This window comes from Crotalus tigris, unplaced genomic scaffold (genome assembly GCF_016545835.1).
Source record: "Crotalus tigris isolate CLP2741 ecotype Arizona unplaced genomic scaffold, ASM1654583v1 scf7180000024506.1728113, whole genome shotgun sequence".
Lineage (NCBI taxonomy): Eukaryota > Metazoa > Chordata > Lepidosauria > Squamata > Viperidae > Crotalus > Crotalus tigris.
In genome coordinates, this window is record NW_024100677.1 from 163970 (window position 1) to 190822 (window position 26853).

The 26853-nt window shown below is 36.3% G+C and overlaps 2 long non-coding RNA genes across 2 annotated transcripts in view; one reads left to right on the forward strand and one right to left on the reverse strand.

The window, feature by feature from the left end:
* Positions 1-26622, forward strand: part of LOC120303744 — a 128391-nt gene extending 101769 nt beyond the window's left edge. The window contains exons 3-4 of the long non-coding RNA XR_005555525.1: positions 21234-21304; positions 22914-26622. This is a non-coding gene — a long non-coding RNA (uncharacterized LOC120303744). The remainder of the gene's footprint in view (positions 1-21233; positions 21305-22913) is intronic.
* LOC120303746 overlaps positions 6781-26853 on the reverse strand; it is a 114137-nt gene continuing 94064 nt past the window's right edge. The window contains exons 2-3 of the long non-coding RNA XR_005555527.1: positions 13452-13537; positions 6781-9349 (exon numbers count right to left, since the gene is read on the reverse strand). This is a non-coding gene — a long non-coding RNA (uncharacterized LOC120303746). The remainder of the gene's footprint in view (positions 9350-13451; positions 13538-26853) is intronic.

The following is a 26853-nucleotide window of genomic DNA, read 5'->3' on the forward strand; positions in this document are numbered from 1 at the left end:
AGGGGGGGAGTGAAAGAGAAAGAAAAAGGGAAATTTGTCTCTGTACAGTAGTTTTATTTGGAAGTTTTCTTTCAGGCTGCAATATATAGCCATTTACATCAGAGTAACTTCTATTAGACATAATAGAACTTACTTCTGAATGGATGTCCATGGGATTACACATTTAGACCATCAACAAGCTGCTAAGCTTTTGTTAAGACAATGCCAATTAAATAAATTTGTGTCCATTGAATGGTAACCTCATGCATAGTACTTGATTGTTTCTCCTGCCTTAAATGAAAAGCTAGGTTGATGAAAACCACATGTGGGTTTTCCCAAAGGAACCATGGGGCAGATAAAAGAATTTCCATTTTTATTGGAAATGTCCAGTCCCATCCAATAAACTGATCAAGAACAACTGTTTCACTATCCAGCATCCAAGTATTTATTGAAGTTATAATCTGGGAGGAAAATAAACTTTCCCAGTGACCATATTATAACAAGCTATGAATGTTTATATATGGAGAGTTATGGTGCTTCTGCAGTTTGGACTGTGCAAAAGGTATTTATAATTTGTATTTTTGAGAGTTGCTTAGACAGCCTAAGCTTGCATCATTTCCAGAGTAAAAAAATGAACTTCAGTGCTATGTATAGTGAGCATGAAAGCCAATTTAACAGATTGCTCAGCATCTGATAACAAATGAGCCACAATTTTGGGTTCTTTTCAAAACATTTATAGCATGTTTTATTTTGATTTAATCTCTTAAATTGGTTTACTGTGGTTACGTGTACAATCTGTTTAAAGACCTTCAAGGTCCTTTCCAACCCTATGATTCTATGAAGGCCACATGAAAGCCATTTCAATGGTTCCATTTCTGTGCAGAAACACCCTAAGGTGATATACAAGAGTTAATTCAAAGAGAAACAAAATAAAATACTTTCTGAGGGATAATTCATATGACTAGTAGAGCAGGCTGACATTGTGTTCACTCAAATGAAGCAGGTTGTTACTTCCAATTAGTATGGGTCAGCCTCTTGAGAATCAGATCTGCCAGTTCCCTCCTTCCTTGTTGGGGTGGCTGGAGCTGCTATAGTAATGCTTCTTTTCTGTCACTAGATGTCACTTTAGCACTGCCTCTATAGAAGGTAGGGGTGTCAAGTATCAAAATTAAACCAAGCATCCAAGGTATATTATGAATATGTATAATGGTATATGGATGGGAATGGCCTTGGGAGATGTGGGGGTTGGGGAAGCAAAGAGATGCTGCTTAGGAAATGGTCAGTTAAAAGAGGGTATAGCCTACAGCTATGTAAGGGGCAGAGAAAGAAACTCAGGCTACAAAAGGGATGTATACTATTAGACTTGCCAGATTCTATTTAGGCAGCTTTACAATAAAGTAGAACTAGTTTATCTAACTGTGTTTCCTGGGAAGGGTGATAGTATGTGTTAGCCAGTATATATACGTAGGTAGCTATAGAAGTCATTCTAGAAATATTTCCCCTGAACAAAAATGTCTATATTTTTGGATCGCACAAAGGATCAATTTTTAGACTGTCTCAGGGAGTCCTCGACTTATGACTACAATTGAGCCTCAAATTTCTGTTGCTAAGCAAGACAGTTGTTAAATGGGTTTTGCCTCATTTTGCAACATTTCTTGCCATTGTTGTTAAGTGAATCACTGCAGTGCTTAAGTGAGTAACCTGGATGTTAGGTGACTGCCTTCCCCATTGACTTTGCTTGTCAGAAGGTTGCAAAAAGTGATCATATGACATCAGGATAATGCAACTGTTATAAATTTGAATCAGTGCCAAATTTTGTTCATGTGACCTTAAGGATGCTGCAGCAACAGTCATAAGTGTAAAAAGTGGTCATAAGTCACTTTTTTCAATGCTGCTGTAACTTCAAACGGTCACTAAATGAATGAATGTAAGTCGAGGACTACCTGCATATTCTGGTTCCACCACCCTACCATATTAAGACCTGGCAGTTTATTTGGTGGAAATTCTATAATTCAGACTATCTTGGAAACCCATGATAATGACAACACAGTACATTATTGAACCTTACCTGTATTAAGGCTTCTGGTTACTAACACTTTGCTAAGGCTGTCACCTGCAAGTTGCAAGATTTCCTATAGATAAGTAATGCCATTGCAAATATGAGAGCACCCAATTCTAATTCCAAAAATGTAATAAAAGTAAAAAATATCCTGCTTGGTCTATTATTTTCATCTGTTATTAATGTATGTTTCTGAGACAACATATCCATCCTCACATTACTATACTAGGTCTAAGTGGTATAACAAAAAACAACTGAACATGTATGAATACATATTCTGGTATTCTTCCTTTGTCTAACACTCTCATATTCTTAGATTTTGCATCACCGATGAATGACTGAAAGAATTTCTCACAGACAGTTAAAGAAAGATGGTGAAGGTTGATTTTACAACCTAGACTATATGTTTGTGTGTGTGCTTTATTTAGTACAGTGGTTCTCAACCTGTGGGTCAGGACCCCATTTAGGGTCGAACGACCATTTCACGGGGGTCGCCAAACAACACAGTCCGCGTTGTTTTTTCCCCCTTTCCCTTAGCTGTGCTACTCCCTTTTATTCTATTGGCTTTTGAAAGCCAATAGAATAGACTCTCTTGAATAGAGTCTAATTCTATTGGCTTTCAAAAGCCAATAGGAATTGTCCAGGCTGTCTCTGCCCTGCTGAGCCCGCCAAAAGTCCCATTCTGCAATCGGTGCTACACCAGTTGAGTAGTCCCCGACTTACGACCGGTTGAGTAGTCCTCGACTTACGACCAGTTGGGGGTTGCGGCATTAAAAAGGTTGAGAACCACTGATTTAGTACCTGAGTGAAGAAACCAGTGTGCAGATACTATTTTGTGAGAGGCAGACATTTCAGTCATTTCCAAATGTTAATGTGGTGAACACAAGAAAATGTCATTTTAAACCTTGCTCTTGCCAAAACTCAAAGCTACAAATCACCGAGAATGTCAGGCTGTATATTAAGAACGTGGTGGACCCTTTTTTGTTTACTAAATTGCTGCAGAAGTGAAGCCAACCTAAACAAAAGTACAATATGCAAGAGAAAAAAGTTTAATCCCCCTTAAAAGGGAAACCCTGCATCTACAATTAATATAGGTAAATATGCAGGAGACTGTGTGCCCTACTTTTTTGGGGACTGGGGGGAAAACAGTCCTCTGTTTGCTGAAAAGCATTCTCAGTTTAAACTTTCCTTCACCCTTGTGTTTGGACTATAAAGCCTATTGTTTCCAGTGATTTGGCCATGTTGATTGAAATGGATACTGTCTTTAAGGGCTGTATAATCCAAGTGAGCTAGATAAAGAATCATTGAAAGGGAGAGCAAACAGTCTCAAGGTAGCTCATTTAGTTATCATGCCTTCTGGACCCAGGCTGAGCAGGCACAAATTGAGCAGATTGTCTAATCGTAGCCTTCTCCAAGAATCAAAGAACTGCTTTTTGGAAAGGACATTGTAAGTCTTCTAGTCCAATCCCCTGTTCAGTACAGGACTCTTCATACCATCCCAGATAAACGGCTGTCCAATATTTTCTTGAAAACTTTCAGTGATGGAGCCTCCATGACTTCAGAAGGCAAGCAGTTCCGTTGCTTAATAGTTCTCACTATTCCTTCTCATTTTAAGTTTGGCCCTCTCATTGTAAAACGTACTTTCCTCCATTGGTTTTGTCTAGGGTACTTTGGATAATAAGTTCACACCTTCTTCCCTGTGACTGCCCTTATTGGCAAATGAATGCACTCCAATATTGTACAAATCTGTCCTCTTATGAATGGGTTGATACTCTTCTTTTGATTTTTTGGCAAGACTCATGATCATTATATTTAATTCTACCAACCAACTCAGCAATTACTCTTCCATGAGCAAAATGGCACAGAGAAGATGGAGGCTGAGTTCCTATTTCAGATTTCTAAACCTGCATTAGTTTGCAGTGCTAATTTCTCCATTTGGAATTAGGCTGGAGGAGTGACAGTTGTTAGGATTTCAAGGCAATTATGAGTTCAGCAAAATGTGATCTTTGTTGTTGAAGAAACAGGGTCATCAGCAGTGCAGCATTGTAATATAGTGAATAATAAAATGATCTTAGAAATTACTATCATTGAGGATAAGTACTGGAAGTAATGAAACCTGACAAATTTGAATTTAATAGACCTTCCTTGAGATTAGCTTGTTCCATTAGATTTGCACTCCGTCTTTCTCATAGCCTTGTAGAGTTAAGGGCTTCAAAAAAACAACAAATTTAATAACAAATGGTATTAGGGCCTCCAGTTGAGGACTCCACCTCTGTAATGTGAGAGGAAAGATCTTGGTTTATCTAATTTTCAGGAAGTAGGGATAGTATGACTTGAGTTTGTTGTGCAGAGATTCCTTTTCTTGTATCTAGTCATCTCAATTTAAACACTGGAAAAATTGAAAAAGCAGATGCAGGCATCAAAGCTAGTTCTACACCTCATAACTTGGACTATTACAGGTATTATTAGATCTTTAACTTCCTTTATTAATTAGAATTATATAAAAGAAACTCGAGACAAGTGTACCACATCCACCCAAAATTTTGGTGTCTATGCAGTAGGAGGATTGCTGTATACATATAAATAGGTGGAAAATCAGGGTAGTAAATTGTAGAGATACACATATTGAGCAAATTCTGGGCTGCATATGGTTGCCATTTAATTCATGGGCGATGTAAGGAGCATCAGCCCATCCCATCAGATCCAGCAGAAGAGGAATGCTATGCTATCTGTGCGATGGGCAGCATCTAAATTTTGTTAAATAAATAGTCTGCTAGGGAGGTACACTTAATAAGACCTAGGAGGCAGGCTTTTTCTGCTCACCTTATGGAACATCCTCTTCCACCTCGCCCACAAAGTGAGACTGACTCAATTCCTGTTGGTTTACCAGAAGTCCCTCAAAACCTGGTTATGTTATCAAGCCCAGAGGCCCTAGGAGACGTACTGAGGTTACTCCATTGTTGTTGAAATTTGCTACTATCTCCTAGCTTTTAATCACAATGTTTAATTTTTAATGGATTAGTGACCTGGAGCTTATACAAACTGCCCTGTTGCACCATTGCCAAAGTAGGCCAGCAATCATTATCTGTAAACAGAAAAAAATGTCAAAATAGAAAAAAATAATGTTACCTTGCATTCACCCTCGAATTACCAGGGAAGTGACCTCTAGGTGTGCTTTTCTATTGTGTTTATAAAGTACCATTTCCATTTATTGAGTACTTCCTGTCGATTTTGGTTGGTACACTTCATTTCCTTACAGGCTAACTCCAGCAATTCATTGGCTATTTCACAGAAGACGGAACATATCTTAACTGAATAAATAGTTGGCCTGATCGTTAATATCTTCCAGATTTTCCTTTTAACAGCAGTGTTAAAACAGGATACCAGCTATGGCTTTTACCTGCTGAATAAAAATGTTACTGGTTTAGACCCTGGCAGATTTCTTTTTTTTTTTAATTAAATTCTGATATTTTCTTTAAATCCAGGGCTGCATTGCTTCATTATTTCTCCATTCACTTGAAATACAACGCAATCAACAAGATGGTTAAAAAAAATCAAATACTCCAAATACTGAGAGATAATGGGAAATAAAATTAAAAACCAAATGAATGGTATTAGGTTTAATAAAAACTGATTAGGGGAAGCTGCTATTTCCTCACACCTACATTGCTGTAGATGAGGGGTAAGTAAACATTTTGGGCTGAGAGTTGTATTTAAAATGAGTGGTACAATGGTACAAAATCAGCAAGGTTATGTCACGCAAGTGGGCAAAACCAGTACTTTCTTGAACTATGAGAAAGACACCTTATTTATTATTTGAAAGTTCAGCCAAATATTTAATTATGTCTTGTCCACATTTGATATTATTCAGAGGGTGATACAAACTCTGGAAATATTTTCTGTTAGTAAATGTTCTTGTTTCAAAAGGAACAGAAAACTACAGCTTTCTGGTCATACATACCTTTCATGTTGATTAACTTCAGACATGCAGAGCATTCCAGGACAGGTGAACCGAAAAAGTAAAGTTGATATAATTAATACTCATTCCCCTCTTTGTAAACATTTTAGGCCAGATCTGTTGTTGGTGGAACTGCAGCTGACTTTGAGCACTTTGGATCAAGGACAGCTTTGAAGCTCGCCTTTTTTGTTTTGACCTTTTCTAGGAATTACGTAATTAAACATAGACAGTGGTATCTAAATTTGAAATGTAGAAAAGCCAAAGCAGGAATGAGTGTTATTCCTTACTTTCATTAAAGGGAGGATCACCTATGTATTTATGTATATCTGTGTATGTGTGTCTGCACACTTACCTATACATATAATATGTGTGTGTCTGTGTGTGTTTCTAAAGTTACTAAAATAAATTTAAGAGAAGTGGTAAACATAAGTTTGGGTTCCCCAAACAAGTTATTCTGTGATATGGTTGATATCAGCACATTGCCCTGTTTACATGAAGCTGCCATGTGAGGTTAAACAAGCTCTTCTCTACCTTTACAGTTCCCAAGAATTGCAAGTGAGATTTCATTTTCTTTGGATGTACTTCTTGCTTATTCATCAGAAATCTCTAGAAAAGGGTTGCATGACTAAACGAAACCACACTTGATAAAATTCACCAGAGAGAGAGAAAAAATGCTTCTCTGCCAGTATCATTAATCAGAGTTTAGGAATTTTTTAAAATGTCTTCATTTATACAAAGAGAATACTGCATTAGCAGTTGGAATTTATATTATTTTTGAAAGGTGGGTCATCCCAGGATCCCTTGGCAGAGTTTTAGATACAACACAAAATAGCTCAGTGCCTAATTCAGCCTAAATTTAATATCTATGGTTAATTACAGTGGTAACTGAATATAGGCTTAAATGTCAGCCATCACCTCCAGTACCTTTCATTGGCTGTATTTACCTTCATTGTGCCTGATAAAGAATTCTGGAGGAATTTCACACCTGCGCATTAGTTGAGTTGATCTATAAAAGTGATGCACAATTTTTTTTGCTATTTTTTTATTTCTTTGGTCAGCATAACAACATTTCCTTTAACAGAATTCAGCAATTGTCCCCCAGCATTTATCATACTTGTGATTTTTTTTATTTTATTTTCTGATCCCATGTTAAAGTGATGGTGGGAAAAACACTTTACTTTGTTTATTAGAATGATGAGACAGATTCTTCCTAAGCACTCAGAGACTGTTGTATTAATCTGAAGTATGTGTCTTCAATTCTAGGTCTCTTTTAAAAATATAATTTGACCACCATCAAAGCGGCAGCAACAGCTGAAGCTTTGTCCTCTGTTGGAACTACACTGTGTGCTATTTCATAGATGTATAGATATACGGCTCTTCAGTATTTCTCACAAAGGGCCTGGCTGGCTAGATTGCTGGGAATTATAGAAGCATGATAAAGGAGGATTACAGATTCAACACACGGTATATTTATGGAACAGAATGGCATCTCTTGGGCCCCTGAAAAGGCCACAGCTGATCATTGTGGGCAATCTCAGAAGTTTACTGAGTGATTTTGGGTTAAACTCGGAGGAGATTTAACTCAAGTTAAAGATATAATAGAAAAATATATCAGTAAATTTACCTGAAATACCTCTAAAGCTGCAATTTATATAAACCACCTTTTGCATTGGTATACTAATTAATAGTTTTATACATTAATATTACAGTAAACTCATGATTTATTTGTACTTAGTTAAGAGATGGAATGCTATGCACCCTAGGAAGGGGTTTACATACTGACATAGAAAATACAAGGGCTGTAATCCAAAATAAGAGCATTGTTATAGTAAAGACAATAAGACAAATGTGCTAACTGAGAAAAAATAATGATTAATCATACTACTTGCAGAAGTAAAACATATCACTTTTGCAGGATATGTTAAATCAAAAAATGGTTGGCACAAAGGAGCATCATGAATAATTGAAGTTAATTTGCACTTGTTAAATAAACTAGCCAAGTGCATCAAGAGATACATTACCCATGCTATTAAGTTTTGCACTTAGGTCTCCCTTTGTGAAGTACATCTGCAATCTTTATTTGTGTGTGTGAGTGTGTTTGTGTTTAGGCTGTGTATAGCACATTCATCTCCCGTTTTTTCCTCCAGCAAAAGAAAGGAAGTTGGTTGAGAGAGAAACTGATTGATTCAAACATGAACTTCCATGTTTTTATAATAAGTTCTTAACCATCATCAATACATTTTTGCAGCAAAATATATTTCTGGTAATGACAACAATCTTAGTGCTGCAGCAGAATGGTAAATATTAGTGCACATGCTACTAAGTCCCTTATCTGAATTACTTTCTTAAGTTTACCACTATAGTAGATCATACGCAGATGATTGTGGTATGTCCTTCCTTACTTTCAACCAACCTCCATCTTCTCTATCCTAAACAATGGGATGTGGCTGCTGCTGGTCTTCAGCTCATATTGGTGGTGATTCTTAAAATGGCAATAATTTGGGCATATGAAGCAATTTTAAATTCCTCGGAATTGCAAGCATCTAGTTTGCAATTTTGCTGAACAACAGTCTGGAATCAAACAGTTTAAGTACCACTGTTCTAGAGAAAAATGTAGCTATGTGAGGTTGCAATCTTTGACCTAATTAGCATAATCTGAATAAACTTCCTATGAGGAGTGTTGTATTGAACAGGGCTCTAGATGAAATGCAGAAACTTAGACAAACAGACAGTCTTCAACTTATGAAGTGCTAAAAAAAAGTGACTTACAATCTGTCCTTAGGACCTTTGCAGGATCCCCACAGTCATGTGATCAAACTTTGGGCTTTTGGCAACCAGCATGTATTTACAATGCAGTCATGTGGTGTCCACTTAACAACCTTCCAAGGGAGTGTTCAACAAGGAAAGTCAAGGGGAAAGGCAGATTTGCTTAAATCATAACCATATGATTCTCTTAATGACAGTGGCAAAAAGTCATAAAATCAGGGATGACTCACTAAATGGCATTGCTTAGTGAGGGAAGTTCTGGCCCCATATTTGGTTGTTAAGTCCAGGATTACCTATATTAACAGATGTACTAAATGATTTGATCATGGTCTAGATGAGTGATGTAATACATATTTATATTTATTCATAGACATCTCTTGGCACTTTAAATGCAAAAAGTACCTAAACTGCATTTAGGAAAATAGATAGGCAATCCTAGGATCCTGGTTGCTTATCTTGTTCTGAAATTTGACTGATTTGACTGATTTGACTTGTTAAGAAATTTGACTGAATATCGAATATTGAGCAATATTTTAATAGAAAGTGTCCGGGCAGAACATTTTTCTTCAGAAGAGAAGTGAAAATTCCTAAGGGAGAGGAGAAGAGTTGGGTCAGTCAGTGGATGTATATGTGAAAAACAAGTAGTCCTCGACTTACAACAGTTCATTTAGTGACCATTTGAAATTACAGAGGCACTAAAAAAAATAACTTAAAACTGTTTTTCATACTTACCACCATTGCAGCATTCCCATGGTCATGTGATCAACATTCAAAAATTTGGCAGCTGACTCATATGTATGACAGTTGCAGTGTCCTAATGTCATGTGACCTCCTTTTGTGACCTTCTGATAGGCAAAGTCAACGAGGAAGCCAGATTCTTTTAGCAACCAAGTTACTAACTTAACAACTGCAGTGATTCTCTTAACAACTGTGGCAAAAAAAAAAAATCATAAAAATGGGGCAAAATTCACTTAACAAATGTTTTGTTTAGCAACAGAAATTTTGGGTTCAATTGTGGTTGTAAGTTGTGGACTATCTGTATACAAATTATAAAACAGGAACAAAGTTAAGTTCCTTTTAGAGAAGACTTTAGTAATCTTCCATCTTCAATTGTTTCCTTGCCCTTCCAAAGTACATGGATCATATAGATTTGCCATGTATGAGTGTGCTGACTTACAGTGGCAGTTGCAGTCGCTGTTGTTAGGTGAATCTCGCACAGTCATTAGATGTCATATGATTACCATTTTTTGATCTCTGGAGGGCTTCCCCATTCATTTTGCTTGCCATAAGCAGGCAATAGAAGTTGCAAATGATGATCACATGATCATGGGATGCTGCAACTAGAATTGTGAGGTAGTTGCTAAGCATCCGAATGGTGATCATGTGGGTGCAGAGACATTGCAATGGCCACAACTATGAGATCCTAAGTCTTCCAATTCAGCACCATTGTAACTTTAAACTGTTGCTGAATGCATGATCTCTGAATGAGGACTTCCTGTATACATAAAGCAATGACTCCTGGGAAAACACTTTCATTCAAGACATGTTAATTGAAATTCCAAAGTGAAATACATTATTTATAGATTTCATGATGATGACACATAGGTAAACTTCTGTGGAATGGCATCTATGTTGATGAATGATCTTCTTTCTGGGGAACAACAATCTCCAGGGCTGACATGTTTTAGTCATTTTTAAAAAATTCAGCTGTGTTGGCCTTCTCTCTTTAATAATATTTTTAACACTTTTAGTTTTGGTTTTAGTTCTTCCTACTGTATTATTAACGTTGTCATAGCTGTTGTAAACCACTTCAGGATTTTTTTTATAATTGGGAACAGTATAAAATACTTGGAATAAACATGTACTGGCACCTTACTACCTCTCTTATAACCGTACCCTAACAAATAATAGTTCAAAAACAGATGTTTCTATTTATAACCCAGGTGTACAACCCAAGAAGTTTAGGATTCTAGGATTAGCTGTGGCCCCAGAAAGCCAGACTCAAAAGCTGCCACCAAGTGCAATTTTTAATTTGGCAGAATACATGACTGCAGTGTAATCATTATGCATATACATTCACCATGATATTTCTTTTCAGGGTAAATAATGCTGTGCTACATGAAGAAAAGTAGAAAAAGACAGCCACTAAAATGAAAGGTGATAAAGAGAAAAAAGGAAACAAATCTAAATATAATTTAAACTGACACCATTCACTATACTTCTCTACAAATTTCGGTCCTTGCAAACTGTCCTTGCTTTATTATACCCATATACCGTTTAATACATTGCATTTTTTCTTTAAACTTCTCACCTTTCTTTTTTCTCAAAATCTCATCAGTTCCATGCAATTGTGGTTTTTTAACCCTTAACCCTTTACGTATTTGTTTTACAATTCATTCATTCTCTATATGACCAAACTACCTCAGTGTTCTTCTTTCATAACTCTCATTTTATATTCAGTTCACACTAATTTATTACCATTCATTTGTAATTTTACCTGTTTTTGTTTGACCACACAGTTACAGTAAATGCTCCATTGCCAGTGCATTTTATGTTGCTCCCAATATATCCAAATCTATTGCCATATAACACTGTAAAATGGGCAGAATGTCTTTAACAAATGTTCAGTTTCCAGTTCCCAGTCCACATGTATGCACTATATTTCTATTAGCACCTGTCCAATTTAAAATTTCTTCATTCATTTTCTAAACTCTTGCTTGTATTCTTTTTCATAATTCCCTTTAGTGTAATTCCATACACTTCTATGTCACATTGTAACATAATTCTTTTCATTCTGTTCCAGTTTCTACATTTTCTTTTGTCCACATTCTGTTCATTCTTTTGAAAGATTAATCTATTTTATCATGCTTTTCCATATAAGATTTGTTCTTTTGCTTCCTACAATTGTTGCATTGTCATTCTCATTTCAATTTGCTTTTCTTCCATATCTGTTTACCTCAAGATTTACTCTCATTTCTACCAACAAATGGTTTGCCCCACATTCAACATCTTTTTATTCTTTACTAATTCTGTCAATCTTTTATAATGTATATTCTATCTATATTCATTCCTTTGCCATAGGGGCATATAGATATATTTGTGCCATAACCAACTAGAGCTTTTGCTAAGCAGACACTCATTCATTCTCATTCATTCTTGGGTTTCTGAATGAACCAATAGCTGTTTCTGTACTCTATCATCTCATTCCCATCAGCCATCATGTCATCTGGCAGATAAATTTTCCCCTCTGAATTGCATTCATTCAGAATATTGTATGATTCCCACAAAACCTGTCTCTGGTTGTTCCATTATTACTGTTCACTGGAGTATAAAATACAGCTATGATCAGCCTATGATTTTTAATTTTATACAAATACACACAACCTAGACGATGCCAATCAATACTTTCTAACATATGTTTGCCTTTTGATTCATAATTATTGTGAACTATATATCTTCATTTAACTGCATGAAGAAGATCAGATCAACTTATTTAACTTCTATAAACTTTCCTCCATTTTCATATAAACACAACACATCATATTTTCTTTCATTAATTATTTTGCTAATTTATATTCTTTATAGATTACTCCATCTATAATCCAAATTACAATCCACCATATGCTATGGTCATCAGGAAATAGATTTTGCTATCCATTATGGTTTTGGTCAAATCAGGCTTTCATGTAACACCTTTTGGTAAAATAAAGATGGTGTGGCCAGGTTACTAGACTTAGAAATGCTCACACTATATGCAGCATTCACAGCTAAGTGAAAGAATAAGGCACAATTTAGGTAGTGTGCATTAAATTCATTAAAAAGCAAGGTTCACTCCAAGTGTTTATAATATTGTATGCAAACTAGGATCTTTAGATTAGATTAGAGAGATTAACTGCTGTCAGGATATGAATTTTAATCATACTGCTATAATTAACTAATTAAATTTATATTAAATGTAAATGAAATCAAACCAAATTTAATTTTTATCCTGACCCTATGCATTACTTTTTGGAATGTGGCCCCTGACGTAGAACTATGGGTTCCTGAACTTAAGAAGTTTTTACCCTTCTGTCGTATAGCAATTCAGAGAGAGATTAGTTCCAAAAGATTGAGGTCGTTAGACATCAAAACTGTATCATTCAGTTTAACTTTCTCAAGCCTCATTTACATCAATAAATCTGGAGAAAAAATATTGTTATTTATGGCAATTGACTATTGAAATCCATTAAATATTTATAATTTATATCATTAGTAAAAGTGCAGCCCCTTTCACTAGCCATTGTGTTTTCTTTTAATGTCATCATTCAGTTATACATGACTTGGGTCTATAGTGGTACTGTAGTTACTACCTGCAGAATTCCCAGCCTTGTTGTTATTCTGGGACATTATCTCAATGCATCTAGAAAGCCTCTTGGATTAGGGATGGCCCTCAAAATGGGAGGAGGAACTGACATTCTTTAGATAACACCACAATGCCAATGGAATGTGTATGGTGGATGGATGGATAGAGATAGACAGAGAGATAGTTAGATAAATAGAGAGAGATATATATTATCTATTTTCTTTACTGAAGGTGTGTATTGTTTTGGAGAGATTATTTTAGAACTTTATAGCCCTAAAATCTATACCAGGTGGCAGCATCTAACTGACCATTATGGATCTTGAAAAGCTAAACAATGTTAGCCTTACCTAGGATTTTGAAAAGCTAAGCAGTATTAGGCCTAACTAGTATTTTGATAGGAGAATATCAGGGAATCCCAGAGGTTTAGACGAACCTAGGAAGCAAAGAAGGCAAAATTACTTTCATATTGAATAGAATGTATGTGGATGCTTAGTTGTCACCAGGACTTCAGCTTATCTTGACATAGACTTTCTCTACAGCCCTAAAGTTTGTTAATTCATTTTCAGTAAGTGATATCTAGCATTTAAAGAAAGCCTTTAAAATATTTGTCCCAGTCAAAAATGATATGTATTCAGATAAAAATAAATGCACCAAACTTTGTGTGTGTTCTTTAGCTTAGCATAGCCTAGCTTAGTTTAGTTTATCTTATCTGATAAATGCTCAAAATTAAAATGATCACCCTTCAAACTAGTAACAGGATACAATGTATTCTTTTCAGAAAGTGCAATCCTTACATCTACTTACCCAAGAGTAAGAATACTTTCATAAGAACTTGCACAGGTCAGAGATTGGCTATGTAGTCTTGCACTCTCATATAATGGTCTATCTTGGCAGTTGGGTGAATTTACTGCCAGCTCAGTTGAGCTATGGAGTTCGTTTTCAGACAGAAACGTTGGAAGTTGGTGGAGCATGAGCAGAACATAGTTCCTGATTACTTCATTCCTTAACGCAACTTTTGGACTTTAACTGCCCTAGTAAGTTTTGTTAAGGTGAATGCTAGCTTGAGAAATCTCTGTTTCCCCATCAATGGTCCAGATGAAGTAAACAAAGTAAAACAAAAATTCTGTGAGTTTTCCTCTACTGTTTAATAGATTCAAGTCACCTGCAAAGCTTCGGGCTGCCTGGATATTTTCTTCTTTCTCTTTCTGTTGGAGTGGGAGATTTTTTTTTACTCCAGGAATTGCAGTAGCTTGAGAGCAGGCACTGATTCTCTCTCTCTCTCTCTCTCTCTCTCTCTCCCTCTCCCTCTCCCTCTCCCTCTCCCTCCTTTCTTTCCTTCCTTCATCAGAAAATACTGTTTGTTTTGTGTAACAGACAATTATGTATTTCTTTTCCCAGAGTGCTTATCACTTATTAGTCTACAAATTTGATTTTATTACTTTTATCTAAAAGAAACTCGTATCACATTTCACTTCTCTCATTTTATTTCGTCCTCTGGCTTTTCAGGAAAAAATATTTGATATAAATAAATGAATTCAGAGTCAGTGATTCTACAATGGCTCATCTATCTCAGGTGCTTCATTCTTACAGTATACTGAGCTTTTGCCTTTTAGTCTTTTCCACAGAAAATTGAGTTGTGTATCTGGTGACATCTTCATCAGCAAAACTGAAGGATTCTACCTCTTATCAGTTTCTTTTTTCCTCAATTTGTTGAAATTTGTAAGAATAGAATCCACATATACAGATATGCACACACATAAACACACATATATCCGTAGTATAGAAATAGTCCTGATACAATATTAAAATATTGAATGAAAATATGCATTTGGCACTATTTTTTTGTTATAGTTGGTCATGGGATATATAATATACAGGCTGTTTTGCATAATATGATTATTCATGGTTAAACTACGCATGATTTGCTTGATCCAATTTTCTTGGTTAGTACAACTTAGTGAACCATAAACTAACCATACAGGCCAAAGGTACATTTCATTCCAATTGTATCTACATTTTTATAAAATGCATCAAGCATTGGAATAGATTCATTCTCCTCACTGTATCCCCTGCATGACCCCATATTTACTTTAGAGGAGCAATATATGGAAAATGAAGGAGACTTCTTGTTGTCTTTCAGAAATACATAGAGATGTGTAACGTTGGAAGGATTGGTTCTGAACTGATATTTCAAAATAAAAAAGTTTGAAGTAGCTTATAAAGATCCTTTCTCAACTATCATTGAATGATTGTATAATTTTAGCATCTACTTAGTAGGTTATTCATTTTTAAAGCAGTCTATTGATTTACCTAGAAGTCCATATTTCTTCCCAGAATGACCAGTAAGATGTTTCTGCACCATGTGTCTGGCAGGTGATCACGCATGCAAAAATATTAAACAAATAGTGTTTAGCTATTAGTGGCAAGAACTGGAGTAGATTTATTTATTAATTAAATTTATATACTGCCCATCTCACTATCAAGCAATTCTTCTGAGTGAATTTAATCCCATATTAAATTGAAAATAATGAAAAGGTACTGTTTTTCAACAGGCATCAAATTTAATTGTATTAAGCTTGTTTTAAATTTACATTTCAATTTTCTTGTGCTTTGCTGCCTCAGGGTTCAATCAGAGAGGCATCATGGACCCTGCCAGAAAGGTGTGACTAAATGCATCCCTGGAATTATGGATTGCACTTCCCTACGATAAGATTTAGGATAGTATGCATGTTTTTTCTTCATTGTGTTACCCATGACTGTCCATTTCATTTATTTCTGATATTATACATGGAACATTTGCTTTGGCCCTTCCTATTCCACCAGCCTCTTAAAACTTAAATATCTGACATACTTTCCTGAAGTGCTATAGCATTTTATGTTCATTTGACTGTAATAGTGATATTTCACTTCCTTATATTTTTCAGGTTATGTGCTTTTCCTATGGGTACTAAAAATGTGAAGCAAATAATATCTTCTTATATTCTTTGTATCTTACAAATAATGCTGATTTGGTTTGCATTATAATAAGCTGCTTCAAATAATACCTTCTGGAAACAAATGCATTTAAGTAATTTGATGGATGTGTTCTTATTTTTTATGTCTTTGTCTCTAAACATGCACTACACTGAATATGTAATATCATTGACTGTTTGATGGTCAGGTTTGGTTTTAGGTTGAAATAAAAAGCCCATAAATTAGTAAACAACCCTACTGAAATAAATTGAATTTGTATTTTCATATAATATACACAATTCACAAAAGACTGAATATCAGATAAATCAATTAGGACTTGAATTGGTGTTTGTTTTATATAATGTTTTAAAATTGAAAATGCAAAACTTATTTCTTGGTTAATACTCCAGAAATAATGTCACTGTATTCATAGAAAAGGGCACTCAGGAACTATGCTACAAAATGGTGCAACTTCCATTTCCAAAGAGAATACACTTCATTCTTCTATTAAGGAACTTCTTCCCATTTTTATCAATATAAGAGTTTCTTGTAACTCTTATATTTTCAGATAATTCTAAACTATGATATATTGTATGACAGCATGACTTACTCTTAGATGTCCAGATCTTTTAGATAGCAACTTCCATAAGTTTCAATCAGCAAGTTTAGGGTTAGGATAGTGGTGAGAGATAAATTAGGCTGTATTACTGTCCAACTGTTAGAGATCCAAGATTTTCAATTATTTGGTTACATATAGAAATTTGCGCTAATATGGTCTTCCCTTCTTCTTCTGGCTTGTTCCTCTTAATTTGTCTAAACAAGTACAATAATTATATTATAACTATAATTCCTGGTTTAACCAAACAAGGGCATGCATCACTCTGTGCTTGATCAGTCATTCTCATGGTGCTATGCCAACTTGAGAATTACAATGCAGTCTTGATGTCTGATATTGATAAGAAGGGTAATCCAACATATCTCAAAGATATCAAGTTGGGGAAGACTGAATCAGAGTGGTAGATAATGATTCCATTTTTAAAGCATGTTAGGGTTGGTGCAGGAGAAGTTGATTAGATTCAGCCAAACAAACCCATAAGGTCTGCATATGATAAAACCTACTCAATCTAATCAGTGATATTGTTAAAATACTAAAATCCTGTCAATTTCTTTACCCTCCAGGGAAATCAACTGGAAAGAAAGAAATACTGAAAAAGCAAGTTCCTCCATTACAATATTCTTTGCAGCACAGAACAAATCTCATAAACAATGATTGCATTTAATAGCCAATGGAGATAGGCTTAGGAAAGTAATGAAGCCATGCCAGTACTCTTCTTGTGCTTATGATAGGGGCAACAGGGATTTGCTGGAGAAAGTGGGCAAGATTATGTATTCATAAAGTTGGGCCTTTTTGCTCACTTATTTGGATTGTGTGATACCAGAAACACTGATGAGCAGGTAACTGAAATGCAACTGTTGTGGAAACGGGATTAGTGGTTATTTAACTGTGAGATTGAAAGATTGCACTTAGATTTCTCCCTTTCATTGCCAATGCTCTATTCATCATACTGACTGCATAGTGAGAGTACAAGTGTATCACGTTTGAGCTTATACTGCTCCAGAAATAGACAGAAAGTCAGTATAAACATTTTAAAGAAGGCTTTCATATGATAGAGACAGTAACAACAGCAGTGACTGATTTGAGTAATGCGGAACAGAGTAGTCAGGAGAGACCAAATTGGACAATTGAAACATAGAAAAGAAGAGCTTGAAGTAAAGTAAAGAATATCAACATAAAAACAGCAAAAGTGATCTAATTTTCAGTTAGGCTGCTGGTGCATTTAACTTTGCATTGCTTATTTTGACTGGCAACAGTTACACAGGTTTTAATCCTAAATATAGAGGCAGGGATTGATGGTCAATTTATGAGCTACAGTTTTCCCAGATTCTTTGGGGAGTATAGAAAATAATAATAACAAGCCAATTATCCAACTAAGATAGATTTTAGAAAAGATACTTTCTATGTTGAATGAGCTGCATGAATCAGTTTGATATTATAAATGCATTGGGATTATATTAGTGCTTTTATATATGCATTTAGTATGCATTTATTTGACTTTTAATTTAATTTACTTATTAATAACAGTATTCTTATTATTAATTAATATTTTACTTTATATATGAGGGCAATTTGGAAATAAAGCTCCGTTATCAATGACAGACACTCACAGATATAGAACTTTTATTGTACACATTAGAAAACTATGTTACATTATTTTTCTACATAATTGCCATTCAAATTGAGGCACTTGTCATAACGTCTTACAAGGTTTGAAATTCATTAGTAGTAGTCGCTTGGCGCCAAATCTGGGCTAGGGGGGTGGTGGTGGTGATCAAAAACATCCCAACAAAACTGCTTCAAAAGTTCTTGGGTGTGTCTAGCGGTGTGCGGGCGAGCATTATCATGAACCAACACCACACCGAAAATCAGCATGTCCCGGCGCTTTGTTATGAATGGCTTGTCTGAGTTTTCACAGTAGACTTCTGAATTGATGGTCGAACCATGCTCCATGAACTTCACTAGCAATTCTCCTTTGGCATCTTCACATTTGGCAGGATTTTCTATGGCACCACTTCCGATGTGTTGGTTTTTGATCACCCCCCCCCATAACCCAGATTTGGCGCTGAGCGACTACTACTAAGAACTTTCAAACCTTGTAAGACGTTATGAGAATTTGAATGGCGATTATGTAGAAAAGTAATGTAATCTTGTAGTTTTCTAAAGTGTATAATAAAAGTTCTGCATCTGCAAGTGTCTGTCATTGATAACCAAACGAAGGTTTATTTTTGAATTGTCCTCGTATTATGGAGTACCAAGCTTTTAAATTGCTTATAAATTAAGAAATAAACTCAAAAAGGCTAAAATGAATTAAAATATGTAAACATTAAAATATGTTAAGAGGGAAATGTTCAGAACTCTTTATTTAAAAAAAGAATTGGGTTGGTTTAAGGAATTGCAGACAGAGATTACATTCGTATTCCTGTGAACTTTTTTTGATATCTAATTTCCTCCAGGATCAGTTCTAGTGGGTGTTGATAAGGGGAACAGATCTAATGTATATAATGTATTCCAGTTTATCATCCACATGAAGCCTTGGGATGAGTTCATGTGCAGGCATGGGATAAAGTATCAGCTTTACATCTCTGTCTCTGGCTGACCATGTGAAGGTTCTGCCTCAGTGTCTAGAGGCTATGGGAGTCAGGAACAGACCTCAATGGCTCTTAGGGGCCCTCTGGATCCAAGGATTTGCCATCTCTTGTACTGGATCAAATAAACAACCTGGGGGTTGGGTTATTCTGGACTCACAACTCCTATACAAGAAACAATTGGCAGTCATGGCCAATAGGGCTTTCAAACAACTTCACCTTGTGCACAGTTGTGCCCTTTCGTGGACCTAGAGTCTCTGCTCATGGTTGCTTATGTTTTAGTCACCACCTGAGTGGGATTACTGCAGTGTGCTATTCATTGGACAGTATTTGAAGAGCATCCAGAAGCAACAGCTGGTGAAGAATGTAGAACCAGAGATAGTTATGAATATATTGCAGTGTACAGATATTTCTTTGCTCTAAGAACTACATTGATTGAGAGTGTGCTTCTGGGTGCAACTCAAGATGCTGGTTGTCATCTATAAGACCTTTTGTGGTACAGGGAAAGATTATTTGCTGGACTGCTTCTTCCTAGTCATTATGCATGATGCAGGTCCCCTCCATTAAAAAATGTCATTTTGCAGAACCCAGGAAGTGAGCCTTCTCAGTTGATGCTACTGCCTTATGGAAGGTGTTTCCCCTGAGATTAGATTGGCCCCAGTATTTTGCATGGGATTTAAGTCATGATTTGAACCTAGGCATGGGGATTAGAGTATACTGAGAGTCTGTGATGTTCATAGCCTGCTCTGAATCCAGTTGGAATATTTTCAAGATAATCCACTTCTTCCGTATCACCTGCAATGAGAAGCCACCAGCCCCTTAATCATTTTATCAATCTTGATTAATCTGTACTGTAATACTTTTCTGACCATCACTTATATATAATGTTGCCATTTTTAGTACATATATTTTCACTTCAATAGCCCAAACAGACATAAATCCAGGAGCAGAGGTTTTCTCCATAACTTCCACAACCCATGCTTGTCTGATTGTAACAAAAATGGCAAACCTAGATAGAGAACATATTAAAGCTCCATATCAGTATCTGATTACAGAACACTGTCTATGACACATGAAGTAGTATACAGTCATTACGAAGAATAGCCACTGGTAGCCTGGCTACTCACGAAATTGTCTAAATGGGTGGCTCTTACTACATCTGCTGGCAGTAATTTTCAATTTAATGTTTTGATTTGCTTTATGACTGTATTTGGTTATGTTTCTTGGTGGTAAAATGTTCTGTGGATGGTAGACTCATAAAGCTGACATTTTGAAAAAGTGAGAATTGTGGTAGAATATAAAAAAACTGAATGAGGAGATAAGATGTGGAAATCAGATACAGAAAACAAGGAACTAAATCTTTTCTAGATATAGAACTGAAGTCTGATTTCCATCCTTCCCATTAAAAGTTCTACTGAAGGACCTTTCTTATGCCCTTCTTTTATACCATTAAGTTTTAAATATTTATTCCATTTGTATATTGTTATATCTTCCAGTCGTTTATAAACATTGGTGGCAGAGGTTCAGGATTAATTGTTTTTACATTGGTGCAAAATCCACAAAACCTATTTGGCAAAGGTGGAAAAATGTATATACCTAAACAGTGATGCCTCCTCAAACAACCTTTAATTAAATGGCTATGTTTACATGATACCCATATTCATCATCAACTGAGTATGCTTAGTTAACCAAATTTTCTCGATTTACTCAACATACTGAACCATCAATTAGGCAGACAAGATTGGTCATGCACAACACTAGGCTTAAAATATGGTTGGCTAATTTATGCTATGTTGGGCAAAACACAGCCAGTGTAAAATATTACAATTTCTTCAGTGAAACAGACTGCTGTTAGAAGCAAGGATCAGAATCAGTAGAAATTAACAGCACAATAATAAAAAGGAGAAGTATGGTGCCTTGCTCTGGCGAAGTAATGTTTCTTGTAGTGAATCTTCTTTTCTTTTCTTTTAAAGGTATGCAGCACAATCCTATGCATGTCTGCTCAGAAGTAAGTCCCACTATGTTATATGGTGTTTACTCACAGGTAAGTGTGCATAGGATTGCCGCCTTAGAATAAACCTAGATTTAATTTTATTTTTGTCTTTAATTATTATGTTATAGCTATATAGCAGGGTTTCCAACCCCCAGGCCACAGCCCGGGCCACGGCCCATTGGGGACCAGGCTACACAAACGGCAGGCAGATGTGGAAGCTCCATGTACACAAGTGGTGGGCACATGCTTGAAACCATCTTCTCTTCCCCCCCCCCACAGCTGCTGCCGATCTGCAGAGCTAGAAAGGTCAAGGGCCGCTACTATATAGGGTAGACAACTTGGGATCTATATTGGATAGACAACTCCCATAGTCTGTTGTCATTGGCCAGGCTGGCTGAGGCTGACAGGAACCCAAATCCTAAGTTTCTGGAAGGCCCTGGGGCTATGACATAGGGCCATTTCTTATCTACCTTCTACTTCTCTGTAGTAAAATTTCCCTTCCCATATTACATTTAGCAGAACAACAACAACAACAGTTTTGTTTTCTTTGGGCATCCTACTCCCTCTGCTTTATTCATTATTTTGTACATCTTTTTATCTATCTCATGACCTAAGGCAGAAGTGACATAATTTGCCATTAGGTAAATGAAGAAGCAGCTGTGGAAAGAAGGGGTGTTCTTCTGTTCCTCATCAGTGAACTGAGAGGTGAACTCTGCTAGTCAAACAGGTTATTGAGAGAAAACATGTGATACAGTTTCAGAGCAGTTTTGCCAACACCCTTCAACACCAGATACCTGATTCATCAGTTGGAAAGCTTTTGATGTGTTAAGACTTGTGGATATGTCCACAGGTTGCACAATAATTGGCTGCTATTATCTTCATCCCTCCTTCATCCCAGCCTTTCTCCCTTTTTACCAATTGCAAGGACAAGAATTTCAAAATCCTGTTATTCTGCCATTCAAAAACTGAATGAATGAAATTATGTTGCAAGCTCAGGTTCTGTTTAGTGACCATGTCTTTAAATTTCAAGTGTACTTCATGTATGTGATATATTTCTGCTCAGAGGAGCACTACAGGGTGGTTGCTTTTATAACGGCAAAATTGCAATGTTACAGTATTAAATTGTATGCAACTGTTAAACTGCTGATGTCTTTTCATATACCAGTTATTTCTTATTTTTTAAATGTCACATGATACTGAGAGCATGTCAAGTGCTGTAGCTTTATGGAATGGAAAATTAGGCATTTGAGAATGGATTTTGGCCTACTGGTTCATTATTCAATTTTACATTCTGTTCAACATTAACTAACACAAGGTTTGAATGATAATTTCTAAAGGCACATAAGTTGTTTGTATAAATTAGCAAAAAGAACTTGGACCTGATATGATGTAAAGTTACACGGAGCCCCAGTCAAACAGCTACGTTACAATAAATGCTTTGATATCATTTACTACAGTTGATGATGTTAAGCATATAGATACCTCCTTTGAGATTAACAAAGGGATGAATATACGATACCTGTTTGTAATAAGGAAGTTGGAAATACTGGTTCTGGAGCAAAAACTGTTGCTCCAGTTTTTTAGCTTTGATAATAAAGCTGAATGTGGGGATATTCTCATTTATTTTTAATAATTTTCTTTTTTCATTTGTGTAAACCAGGGGTCCCCAACCCCCAGTCCATGGACTGGCACCAGATCGTGGCGTGCCAGAAACCAGGATGCACAAACATCCGCCGGAAGCAGGCAACACATGAAACCATGCCCGTTCCGGCCCGTGGAAAAACCTCTCTCCATGGAACTGGTCCCTGGTGCCCAAAAAGTTGGGGGCCACTGGTGTAAATTATTGTGCTACAATAGTATTTATGTATAACTTTTCCTCTTCACCAGATATTTTGAGCTGACCTGAAGCAAATGTAAAATGGGGTAATCAACAGTTAAAATAATTGAAAGCAAATGTCACTTTAATCTTTTTCTCCTAGTTGTGGTGCTTCTCATTAATCAGGTGTGCATATATGATACTTTTGTATGTAGAGAAGGGTTTCATTTTAAGGTCACCCATTCCATTCTGGAGAACATAATTAATGCATTTTATACAGTTTTATGGTTGCCTATAATACCAAATAGGAAAAGGAGGGAGAAGATCCACTTTTCTTTAACAGAGGAATAAATGTGCAACAGCTGGGCCTACTTTAACTTAATTAAAGGCACTAAAGAAAGGGTACACATAAGAATGACTCTAGATAAAAGAGCAGAAGTGGCCTAGAATCTGTTTCATTGAAAACGGTTTTGGAAGCCTAAGTTCAGTTCCTTGGAGCCCCCTACTCCACCCCGATTTCTGAGTTTAAAGTTTACTTTGCGGTTTGTTTTCAGTGGGGTCAGCATTGTAGTGAATAATTTATAGGCAGGATGAATGAGCTCATTAGTCACCTTTTCAGAGTTTAAATGAGTTTGGTGCTTGTCATTACATGGGCCTTCTGTTCAGCCACATGGCAAAATGACAGTTTGGCAGTTAGCTTGTTTGTAGTAGAGTAGACTGTCTCATTTTAGAGCTGCCTTTGCTTTCAGCCCCCTCTCCCTCCCGTTTGTCTCATCCAATGCTGATCCAGTAACTCTCAAGCTTCTCATGGTTTTTTTAAGCAAAGAGTTGATACCTATTGCTGACATTATAGAGATCCTGAGACCTCTTTTCCACCATGAGACTCTTCTATTCTCTTTCTACATTATCTGCCATTTTCATTTATTTAGCAGGAAAAGGAACCAAGGAATATAGGAAAAGCAAACTCCTGATGTTTCTTAATATGGGTAAAAAAATTATTCTGGCACAAAATGGAGACCTCAGAAAGCTCAGATCCACTTAAATGTCTGCAAAAAACATAAAAGTATTTATTACATTTACAGTATATAGCTTCCCTTCTCACAAAAAATGTGTCTGGGTGGTGTGCAACAATCAATAAAATAACAAGTAAAATGTTTAAAAATAAATATTAAAAATGAAAAAAAACTATAAAAAATTTAAAATATACAAATCACACAGAGAGAGTAGGATCAACTATGAAAGAGCCATATAAAAATATCTCCAGTTTCCTGAAACTCCCAGGCCTGGTGACATAACCAGGTTTTCAGGGACTTCCAAAATGATAGTAGGGATGGAGCTAGCCTGAATTGGGAGTGATAGGAAGAGTGTTTCATGGGCAGGGGCCATGTCAGAGAAGGCCCACCTCCGGGAACCCATCAAATGTTGGTGCCTGCCAGATGGACCTGCAATATGTCTTTTCTGCCAGATCTAATGGAATAGGCAGATATAACTGGGGAGAGGGGTCCCTTAGATAAGTTGCACCCATACCATGAAGTTCTTAAAAGGTTAAAACCATCAGCTTGAATTGGACCAGAAAACAAACTGACAGTCAATGCAGCTCACCCAGCAGAGGTGTAACATGTGTGCTTCTAGGAGCACACCTAATACCTGCGCTGCTGTATTCTGTGCCAGCTGAAACTTCTGGGTACTCTTTAAGAGCAGCCCCATATAAAGCACATTATGTTAGTCTAGAAACACTTTAGAAAAAAATCTTCATGCGGCTGACCTTAATTCTTCCCAATATAGTCAACTGTACTGGAGATTAATGTATTTTTGGAGCATGGAAAATGAGTTAACTTTTAAATGGGTTCAAAACATCTGAGAGAATCGGTAAAATCTCATAAAAAAGGATAGTGTTTGCTGATTAGGATCCTGAACAAAGCCATTTCCAACCATTATATTCTATGAATCTCTAATAATTCTCAAGAAGGTGTACTATATGGTAGCTAACAGTTGGTATCAACTAGATGGCATACAATAAAAATTATACTTTATAACAGACCATAGAAGACAGACCATTACAGAACAAGAGAATGTTAACCTATGTCCACCATTAAGTGAACATAATCTGTACAATGGCTTTTCCTGATTGCTATGGGTGCAACCATTCCACCTAGAAGATTTCTCCAAGCTGGCAACAAATACTGAGAGTGCGTGGACGATATTAAAAGTAGAAAAGTTTTTATTCAGTAGTATGACCCCACTGAATCAGCGCCAGAATGTGTACTTAACATCTTATAGCCATTGTTGTGTTTTGTGGATGAATTCAATATTCCATTGCTCAAACTCTGTTCCTAACCACAGTGATGCCAAAATGATGAAATGCGACATCAGGATGAAAGCTCTGCCTTTCTGTAGTTCTGTTGTGACGTTGTCATTGCATGTCTCATCCTGCTCCTGTGGACATCTATGTCAAAGAATTACAACTTAAAAATTGAAACTGTAGAAAATATAAGAAAATGATATCTTGCTTTTATTATGGATGAATACATACACACAGACAGAAATACACAGGCATACACAGACACGCGTGCAATGTATAACTGAACAAAGGCTTCCATTAGAATTGAGTATACATTAAGTATAAGCTGATTAGGAAAAGATGTTACAAACATTTTTGATTTGGAGTAAAGTCCTTTTTAGATTTAAATTCAGTTCACTTTTTTCTCTATCTTCCTCAAGTTTCAACTATACTGAAGACAGATTTTTTTTGCTAGTAATTGTACTCCTAGTTAATAAGAATTAACGTAAACAACTTCAGTGGAGAGAATAACTTAAGAAACACATGTATGCATTTATTTATTTAACTAGGCTTATATGCCATTCCAATCGTCAATCAATCCTTAGAGGTTTACAGTCTTGCCATATGGAAACAAGATTAGATATGGTAACCAAAATATCCAACAATAAACAATTACATACTAGAAGATTCCTGTGCCAAGAAATCATGCTCATATAGTTGCATATCCTATATAGGAGGAATGTCTCTTAAGTCATTGCTTTTTCAAAGCCCTGCTGAATTAATTTTTAGTTGCTTTCAAATTTCAGTAATGTTGGGGCAAGCCCCTCTGTGAGGGAGATGGGTTGTTCTTAAATATGACAAACAAACAAATAAAATTGAATACTCCAAGGGAATAAAAACTTAAGAAATGCCCTGCTGGATTAGATCCAAGGACATCTAGTCTAGAATCAGTTTTCACAGTGCCCAACAACTGCACAAAAAACCCCACAAGTCTCCCAGCAGATGGCCTTCAGAGGCAGGCGTACTAATATCATTAATCCCCACAGTCCTCATGACTTGTATAATTCGGTCCAACCTTTTTTTGAAACTAACCAGGCTGGAAGCCAACACTATTTCTCCTGCATCTAAGCCAGATCACAAAGCTGTTTCAGAGAGGGAAGCAGCAATAGAAAATGATACTTCTCCATAGAAGAATTCTGTACATCACAGTCTGGTTTGGAGGCTTCAGACAGGAAGGCAGTGCAGAGAGTGGTGAGAATGGCCGAAAAGATCATAGGCAGGTCCCTCCCTCCCATCCAGGACATGGCACAGAAGCGCTGCTTGAGCAGGGTCCGTAAGATTATCTGGGACACTACAGATCCTCTTCACAACCTGTTTTCCTTGTTACCTTCTGGGAGGAGGCTTCGTGGTATCCGAAGCAGAACTCCAGATTCAGCCAGAGTTTCATTCCATACAGCATTAACCTTGCGAACTCTCAAGCTTCCTCCTTCTGTTATATATTCA